Consider the following 9,316-nt stretch of genomic DNA (forward strand, 5'->3'; position numbering starts at 1 on the left):
ATGTGTACTAAGGGCATCTGTTGGTTGAATATTGGTTGATTCTATCAGCCGATATATCGACCGACAGTCGGTCGATATATCAGCCCATTTGCGGTCAATATGTTGACTGAGATTCGGCCGACCATTAATCGACATGTTATTCAAGTTAATAGACCATCAATCGACTCTATTGGTTGGTATGTCGGTTGACACTTGGCCAACACCTCGACCGCCATGTTGTAATCAACAATCGATAGGATGTATCGGTTGACTATCGGTGGTATCGGTGTATTGTTAACCGCCTCCTTACCCTCAGGAAACATGAAAGAAGAATCTCTATCATCTATGCTCAAATGTTGATACAGCAAGGATGTAGCTCAAACTGCCATCATTTCAAATACATATCTAATGCAACTTGAGGTCTCGACAAGCATAGCTGGAAAAAACAGTCTTTGAGACAGATGAATGTTGCTGGTATGAAAAGTCAAAAACGGGCAAGGGCTGCCAAAAGACCCTTTCAAAGGGCTACAGAAGATTATTTAATATTTGAGTAGAGAAGATAGAAGTCAGCAACAAGAGCTGACCAAATGAGCATAGTGTTAGCCGATTGTCAATGAAGTATCGTCTGAGTGTCGGCCGAGTGTCAGTCGACATATTGGCCGATAGTATCGAGCGATACTCGGCCGACAGATGCCTTAAGGTCATTCCCCAGTATTGCATTGTGCATCCTTACTCCACATAATTTCACGCGTGATAGAACACGTGATTAGCGCACACACATTAAAAAATGGCGGCTTTTTCTTTACGGCTGGACCTCGCCGTAGAGGTAAATCGTCACTTTCTCGCAAACAAGTATGGTGACCTATCATTTTTTCCTGTTGTTTTGAATTGAGTAATAAATTTCTCCATGTATTTATAAATACGGACCAATTCTCAGTGTAGAACAAAAACAGTCGTCAGAAACATGAATTTAGCAAGCAATCACGACTATAATCATGGCGCTGTTATAAGGATTTATTGGGTATAAACAAGGTGCTGTTGCTCCTAACCGAACATGGGGACCCCTCATTTTTATATCACAATAGTTGCTATTCTTATTCAATGAGATGCTAATAAGTGGCCGGGTATTCTGGAATTTAGCTATTTTCACTTATTCTCTTGGGCAAACTTATCAGCAAAACTGTACTCTTCACTTCACAGTGCTATTGAAACCACAAATATCGAAAAATCCATTCATCAGTGCTCTATTGCTTGAATATTGTAAACAGCCTCGTCTCCAGTGAGGATGGATGTCCATAGAAATTTAATCTCATGTCAGTTTGTCTTTAATAAGGCACAATAGACTCCGATGGGTACCCATGCATCATTCATGTCCTATCCTATTATATAGTCGTAAGGCAATCACACTGTGAAACAATTTGCCAGCTTACCTTCGTCCAGATCGAGATACTGAACTTCAGACGTTGTCAACAAACATAACGTCTCCACATACACATTCACATTCGTGTCCACCCTCTAGCTCCGACATGCAAAAAATTAAAGTTACTTTAGCTTATGCCTCACATCAAGTATGTAACATCAGTCGTTAAAGGCCTTTTTAAAACTAAAAACAAACCTTTGAAATCAACGATAAACTCGATTTTCCGCTATTTTTCTTGCACACGTGCCGAATGGCGGAGACGAACACTTCACTCGCAAAGATCGCTGGGAGATAGCTGGAAATGCCAGCGAGGGAGGGGCGAGGAGGGAAGCTCTCTGTATATGGGTGAAGAGAACGCAAATGGGAAAACAAACCATGGAAGAGACAAACATATCGACAAAAATCCGAGAGTTAAAGGCAACACAAAATCACAAGAGCAATAGGGAACAACGAAAAAATTTAAAATGGCAAAAAAAAAAACCACACACACACACACAACGCATGGCAAAGAAAACACAAACGGATCGTGTGAAAATTCTTGGACATCAGTTTCCGAATTCTGTTGACCCAGGTTAATCTGAGTGTTCTGATAGGCTCTTTCTTGGGATTTTACTAGACGGATATGGAAAAGTAGTCATTAGCCGTTTACGTTTTGTTTTTGAAAGTCATCGTCACTACTTCCAGTCAAACCTCCGGTTGCGACTTTTCAAGTCAAATATTTAGAACCTCTTGAAAGGTGGCTCTGAACCCTATGTACAGATTTTTTTAAAACTCTGCCAAAAGTTGCGTCTTATAATACTTATGAAAATTTGATAAAATGAAAAAAATTTCACCGTGCCGCTTTTGAATTATAAGCCTCTAAAGCTGTAATTAAGGGTGTTTTCAGCAGGTCATACTGTTGCTATGGTAACCTATTGTGTCACGAAAATGATAACAACGTGTTCACCAATGATTGGGTAGTTTTTTGATACCATGATTGTAGCACCAAGTAATAAAGAGTGGTAATAATGACCTATCAAAATCTAACTGCTAAAAACTGCTTTGAGCCACCTTAAAGGGGTTCTTTGAATAAGTTTTACGTAGTCACGATTTTAGGAGTCGAGTCAGTTTGTCATCTCTTTCTTTCACACACATGAAAAGAAATAGAAAATTGATACAGATCCTTACTAATCAAACAGAAACAACGCACTCGAAAGAACATAAAAACCTTTAATTTTAATTTTACGGCACTTTTAACTTTTGAATATACTCCATGATGTTCGGTAAAGAACAGGACGCATGGCTTGTTAAACTTATTACAATTTTATCTTCAAAGCATTTTTGCTTTCCTTAAGGTCTTTTAAGTCAACTGGGATAACTGGAACCAATAGATTTCGTTTCTCAATCAAGAAAAATTATTTCTTTATTTTCCAAAATCAAATTTCACGTCATCTCCAATCAGCATGAAAGGCGCCCACTGCCTCACGTTAGAATAGCCGCTAGCTCTCATCCACTTCATGGCCTGATGAAGAGATTCACTGGCACTTTCACCATGAACAAGGTGCTCGTAGAAACGACTCATGAACTGTTCTGTTGCACTGTCTTCCAGGGCCCACAGTGCAACCAACACCGAGCGTGCACCGGATCCTAAGAACGCCCGAGCGATTCCAACAACGCCTTCGACTCTTATCTGTCCTTGGCCGCTGTGACAACAGCTAAGTACCACAAGTTTGGCTCGCAGCTGAACTCTTGAAATGTCAAACATTGTTAACAAGTATTCTTCTTCTTTAGGAGTTCTGTTAGTAGGTCGAAGAGGAGAAAGGGCAATTTCTCCTCTTTCAGCATTACCATGCGCAGCAAAATGTATCAGGCTCACTGAATTGATTCTCTCAAGTACCGCCTGCTTAGTTGCTTGCTGTCCTAACAAAGGTTGAACGCCCAGCAGTCGTCCAATCATCTCTGCTTCCTTTCCTGCACAGGGCAATCTAGATATGCTCTCTTTCCTTCCTTTGTATCGCACCAAACCAACATCAGGATCTCCAACTATCAGTGCACCAGTCTGACTGTGATAGTCTGCAGGACTGTCTTGGATGAGCTTGAAAGTTGTTAAAGAAGGAATGATGCGGATCCTATGAGTCTCGGACAAATATTTCCCCCTCTTGGCCGGTAAGGCTGCGAATGGAACTTTGTACAAGGAGCGATCAGGAACAATGATGATTTCGGGCTCCTCGAGTAAGTCGGCCACAGGAGCTATGATCATTTTGTAACACAAAAAAAGACTGTTCGAGATTTTGATTTTCTTCCTTTTCCTCCTCCACAATTCTGAAAGATGCGAGTTTATCTTCCTGAAATGACTTGGATGGCACTCTGTTACCATTCAAAGAACGATCTTCACAACCTACTTTTGGCAAAACATCAAATCGTCTAAGGCTTTGAGCGAAAAAATCATCCAAATTTCGAAAAAGTCCGCGGTGAAAAGTGTTATCATTTGCTTTGATTTCTCGGAAATGTTTTTCACCACTTCCTTTTAAAACCCACAAAAGCATTCCTTGATAAGAGTAAGAAAGGTAAAGAAAAGTGCTGGTACTTTCCTTCTTCACAATCCTGTCCAGACCAACCCAAGATTGAGGATCAGCTGAGATTTGATTCTCCACGGAGTACTGAGCTGACATTAAATCTGCCAAAGCTCTGGCCCTTCCGAGCTCTGCAATATACAGGGCCTCTTGAGGAATTCCCGCAGCACAAAGCATTTGACTGAGCATCCAGTAAGGAAAACGGTGCTCATCTGAGAAATGTATTTTGAAATGGTCATTATCGCCAAGAGAAAGCCGCAATTTCTCGTATTTATGAATGCTTGAAAGCAGATACGAGAGCGCTTCTTCATTGTTTTGTTCGAGAAATTTAACCTGTGTAAGCTTGCAAAGACATGCGAATTGCTTTTGAACGTCTGCAATCTCTTGACTTACTGCAAGTGCTTTTTGAAGACAATATTCAGCCTGGGCATATTCACCCAGAGAAAGAAACACATTTCCTAGGTTTCCGTAATCTGCTGCTTCTCCGTCTCTGCTACCGATTTCTTTTGAGATCAAAAGTGCTTTCTCCTGATATTCTTTAGCCTTGGCAAAATCACCAATAGAGGAAAACACATTTCCAAGGCTGCCGTTAGATGATGCTTCTATTTTTCGGCAACCAATTTCTTTTGCGATAGCAAGTGCGTTCTCAAAGCAATCTTTAGCCTCCTCATATTTACCAAGGGAAAGAAACACATTCCCTAAGTTTAGAGAAGATGTTGCTTCTCCGTCTCTGATTCCAATTTCTTTTTCGATGGTAAGCGCATTCTCAAAATACCGTTTAGCCTTGACATATTCACCAAGATGTATAAAACCCGCTCCTAGATTTCTATAAGATCTGGCTTCGCCATTCCTGTCCCCAATTGCTTGACTGATTTTAAGTGTTTTCTCATGGTAATCTTGAGCTTTGACATATTCACCAAGAGACTGGAACACAGTTCCTAACATGCTGTAATCAGCTGCCTCTCCACTTCTATCGCCAATCTCTCTCCTGATCTGAAGCGCTTCCTTGACATATTCTTCACTCTTACAATATTCGCCAAGAGATAGATAAACTTTTCCTAGTTGTCCGTAACATGCGGCTTCTCCTCTCTTATCACCACTTTCCCTTTTGATCACAAGTGCTTTCCCTGTGTATTCTTCAGCTTTGCGATATTCACCTCGAAAGTGGAAAGCACTTCCCAGGTTCCCGTAACATGAGGCTTGTCCAATTCTGTCGCCAATTTTTTCTCTGATTTCAAGAGCTCTCTCAAGATTTTCCGTAGCCTTGATATATTCACCAAGAGATAAAAAAACAGTTCCTAGTGATTCGTAACACGACGCTTCTCCTTTACGTTGACCTATTTCTGTATAGATCGCTAGTGCTTTCCGACAGAGTTTTTTTGCTTCCGAATGTTTGCATTGACGATGATGTAACTTTGCCAGTTCTAAGCTTAGCTTACTTTCTAAAGCTTTTTCACCACTGTTGTAGAGTATCACAAGAAGTGTTCTACCGTAATTTATTGCGCTTGTGTAATCATTGATCAGACAGTACGCCACGAACATTATAAAATGACTGATATGATTATAAAATATGTGGCTCACTTCGCTTCTTATGACTGCTTTGTTGTTGAGGATGTACAGACATTCCTTGCATAACTCGATGGCCTTAGGAGCACGACAAGTGTTGAGAAGAAAGAGGGCTACAACAAGGCCAATAGAAACAGCTAGTCTAATCAAACCTCTGTTGTTCATGTCAAACGCTTCTGTTTAAATAAGATGACATAAAACAAGTTAAGTTAAATTTTAAAGACATTAAAACAAGTGAAATTAAATTCAAAATAAATTAAAACAAGTAAAATTAAATTTAAAACACATTAAAACAAATGAAATGGACCTTTTTGACGATACGGCGGCCATTTTGAATTCTATCGTTTCAGATAGCTATTATGGGATACCCAGGAGGCAAATTAGAATGTCTTTGCGCCCTGAGCATCCTATAATGGATATATGAAACAATAGAATTCAAAATGGCCGCCGTATCGCCGAAAGGGCCCATTAAATTTAAGGCCCTTTCGTACGCACATTAAAGGAGCTCAGTCACGGTATTTTGAGTTATTTTGGCCACACACAAAATTACCTTTAAATGGTAGGAAACCTGAAAATAACAGTTTAATAAGATAGAAAAACACCAAAGACATAATGATAAACCATAAAGGAACAAGGATGGCTAAGGATGGAGAAGTTTAACACGGATTACAAACGAAGAATTGAAAAAGTGAGGCTAAACTTTTCGAGATGCGCAAACCGTGACTGTGCTCCTTTAAGATTAATCGCTTTGGATCAAAACTGGAGCTAGTCATACTTACTGTATCTACCGTTCTTCGCACTAAAATCTAGGTTTATCTGTGTCAGAAACTGGAATTTTCCTATTAAAATAACAAAGATTAATTCAAATATTAGATTTTGTAATGAAGGGATCAGCTATGAACTCAAATCTTTTCAGAGCACATTTAAAACAACAAATCAGAACGAAACCGAAACATGCATCTTACTTTTATTGCGCAGCAGTAGCTTCTACGGAACAATTTTCTTGATCCAGTGATTTATCGTCTATGGTCTTCATGCATGGTTTAGTTTGTGCGCGTAATTTAGCCGAGTATCAGGAACCGAACTCTGTTTTGCATCTTAACTTTTTTTAATTGTTACACCCAAGTCGAGTTAAACTGGAGCTTTTCAGTTTCTCTTGTGTTTCTTTTTCCATGATAATTCATGTCACGGAAAAAGCTGATGAGTCACGCTGATACCTGTTCTCTTTTCAAATGCTGAATGAATCGATATGTCAGTATCAATTTAAAAAACTTTCTCCAGTTCTCGTGTTGTTAGATGAAAATGAAATCCCCAAAACCCAGTTTGTCTTGGCGATTTATGCATACACCTTTTACTTACTTTATTTCTGGGAAATATACGTTGAAAGGGTTCTTTGATTAATTTAATAAGAAAACAACCATCACAATGCTTATTTTTATTACATGACTACTGATCCGATCTGTGTACTTTCGAAACGTAACATCATCTTCAGAAAGGGAAACATGACAGCCGCAGTATTCTAAGATCTTGTTTGCGATGAAACATGAAGTGTTCATGATGTGTGTGGTAAAAATGAATCATGAGAGGACAATTATATATTAATCATGAGCACTTTATATATTAGCGGTGTATTCCGCGTTACACGTTGTGTTAAACTTTACTCACTGTGTGGTCAGAACACCGATAAGAAAAACAGTTGAAAGAGTCTCAATTCCTTAATTGTATTGCTTGTGAAGAAGTCAATTAATAATGTTAACAAATGGTATAAAAATGCCTACTCTTCCTTCATTCTTTGTTAAAGCTACTTTACAATTAATACAACCGCACTCTCTTCTGCTACAAGAGGATATCAATCTGCATCAAAAAAAAATCGTCCGTTTAAACAACAATGTAACATCACACTGTCTAGCCATGGTCTAAGCCATCTCTAAGCCAAGCGCCATAAAATTTCCTTAAGTTTACACTCGTGCGGTCTTTGATCTCCATTTCTTGAAACTGAAGCGTAAAAACAAAGATTACAAGAAAAAAAATTATAGATTCAGTTTGACGCAAGCATGGAATTTTTTAAGCCAAACTGATCAAGAATAATTTTCTGTTTCTAGGAAACGTGCTCGATAGTAGTCTACCAGCGAGAACAATGGAGGAACGAAGAAATATGGTTTACTGAGTCATACTAGATCATGAAGTGAAGAAAAAGAAGGAAATAGGATTCACTTCATTTGGCAGCTTTTATATCATAAAGAGGAAAAGTGTCTGTGAAAATTGTTATGTGAGAATAATCATAAGTTTTAGTATCACCCAACCACTGGACTAATGCAAATCCTGCATTTTAATTGGCCACGCTACTAGAGGACTATTAGTAATAGTCCTCGAGTAGCGAAATTGGCGCAATCGAGCGTGCGGCTTTCTTTCGTTTTATTCCCAAATATTTCTTCAACTTGCATTTGCTAACTTTGTTATTGCCTTTTCTGTCCGACTAGTTGGGTAATACTAAAACAATTAGACCCTTCGCCCTCAAGGGCCACGGGTCGATACCCCATTCGGCTTCGCCTCATGGGCTATTGACCCCTAGCCCTTGCGGGCTACGGGTCTAATTGTTAAATACTGTTCGATGTCTGGTGCCTACATAATATACAGTACTTAGAAGTACATGCGCATCCCTATTAAAGAAGCGCGCGCGTTTCATCTCGCAACAAAGAACATCATTACTCAATTGTTACCTAGGTACACAGGCTAGAAAACTTCCTAACGGCAACTTACTAGCTGCAATTCCAGCGATCAAAGATGAAGGTTTGTTCTGTACGACTTCTGTTGAAAACCACGTGGAATCTAAATGTTATCTTCTCGATAAAAAGGAAAGCACTATTGTCAAACTGCAAGATATACAATTCAGCGAACTCCAGTAGCGAGGCGACGAGTGCTTTGACGATTTGGAAATGGGAATCGATGATGTTGAAGAAAAATGAAAGCACTGAGAGCAGGCGGATGTAAAACCATTTCAACTAAGAGCCGAAGCTGAAAAGGGGATAGTGATGTAGACATTCAAGCAAAGCTGTTCTCGAAGCTCAGAGATGAAAATGCTTGACGCGGCGACAAAAAGTGTTCCGCGAGTATGGCAACAAGCCCTCGAGTCTTTATCAAGATTGGTTGCACCCTGTAGCTTGACGTTGTAGGAGCGTATGCATAACGTAACTTAACATAACGTAACGTAACATATCGTAACGTAACACAACCATTCTTCCTCTAAAGCACAGAGGACACGAAGTTGAGGCGTAATAACGACGTAAAAATTAAATTTTGAGAATTTCACTCTTTTCCATACGAGAGAACTAGATAACAGGCTATAGCTGATTTAGAAAACGAGTGGTTTTGTTATTTTTTTAGACAACAAACGGTTCTTTTTCTGTATCACTAGTAGCATTTGAAGAGGGCGAGGCTCTTGTTAATAATAAGGCAAAAATAGTGCTTAGATGATACTGTATACGTTTCCCCTTCTTTAGTATTTAAGAACTAGTTGACTGAAAGGCTGCTGGAAGTTTTCATTTTTTATGACTAGGATAAACAAAATCAAGAAACAACCTTAGACAAACTAGTCTAAAATGACGGAATCCTCTACACTCCAATCTTGCCTTCCGAGGCAAACAATATGGATGTGCAAACTCATAACAAAAAACACATGGTTCTTCTTTCTGTTGATGCCAGTAAGTGACTCGAATAAGAGTAAATAAACCTGCCACTATCACTGTTAATCAGGACAGTGGCTCACATTACCGGGTGTTATCAACATTTCTTTAACATG

General features: G+C 39.3%; 1 pseudogene; it reads right to left on the reverse strand.

The window, feature by feature from the left end:
* Positions 1 to 2,801: 2,801 nt before the first annotated feature.
* LOC145501281 (tetratricopeptide repeat protein 28-like) lies at positions 2,802 to 5,682 on the reverse strand (annotated as a pseudogene).
* Positions 5,683 to 9,316: the final 3,634 nt, after the last annotated feature.

The sequence above is a fragment of the Orbicella franksi genome, chromosome 1 (genome assembly GCF_964199315.1).
Source record: "Orbicella franksi chromosome 1, jaOrbFran1.1, whole genome shotgun sequence".
Classification (NCBI taxonomy): domain Eukaryota; kingdom Metazoa; phylum Cnidaria; class Anthozoa; order Scleractinia; family Merulinidae; genus Orbicella; species Orbicella franksi.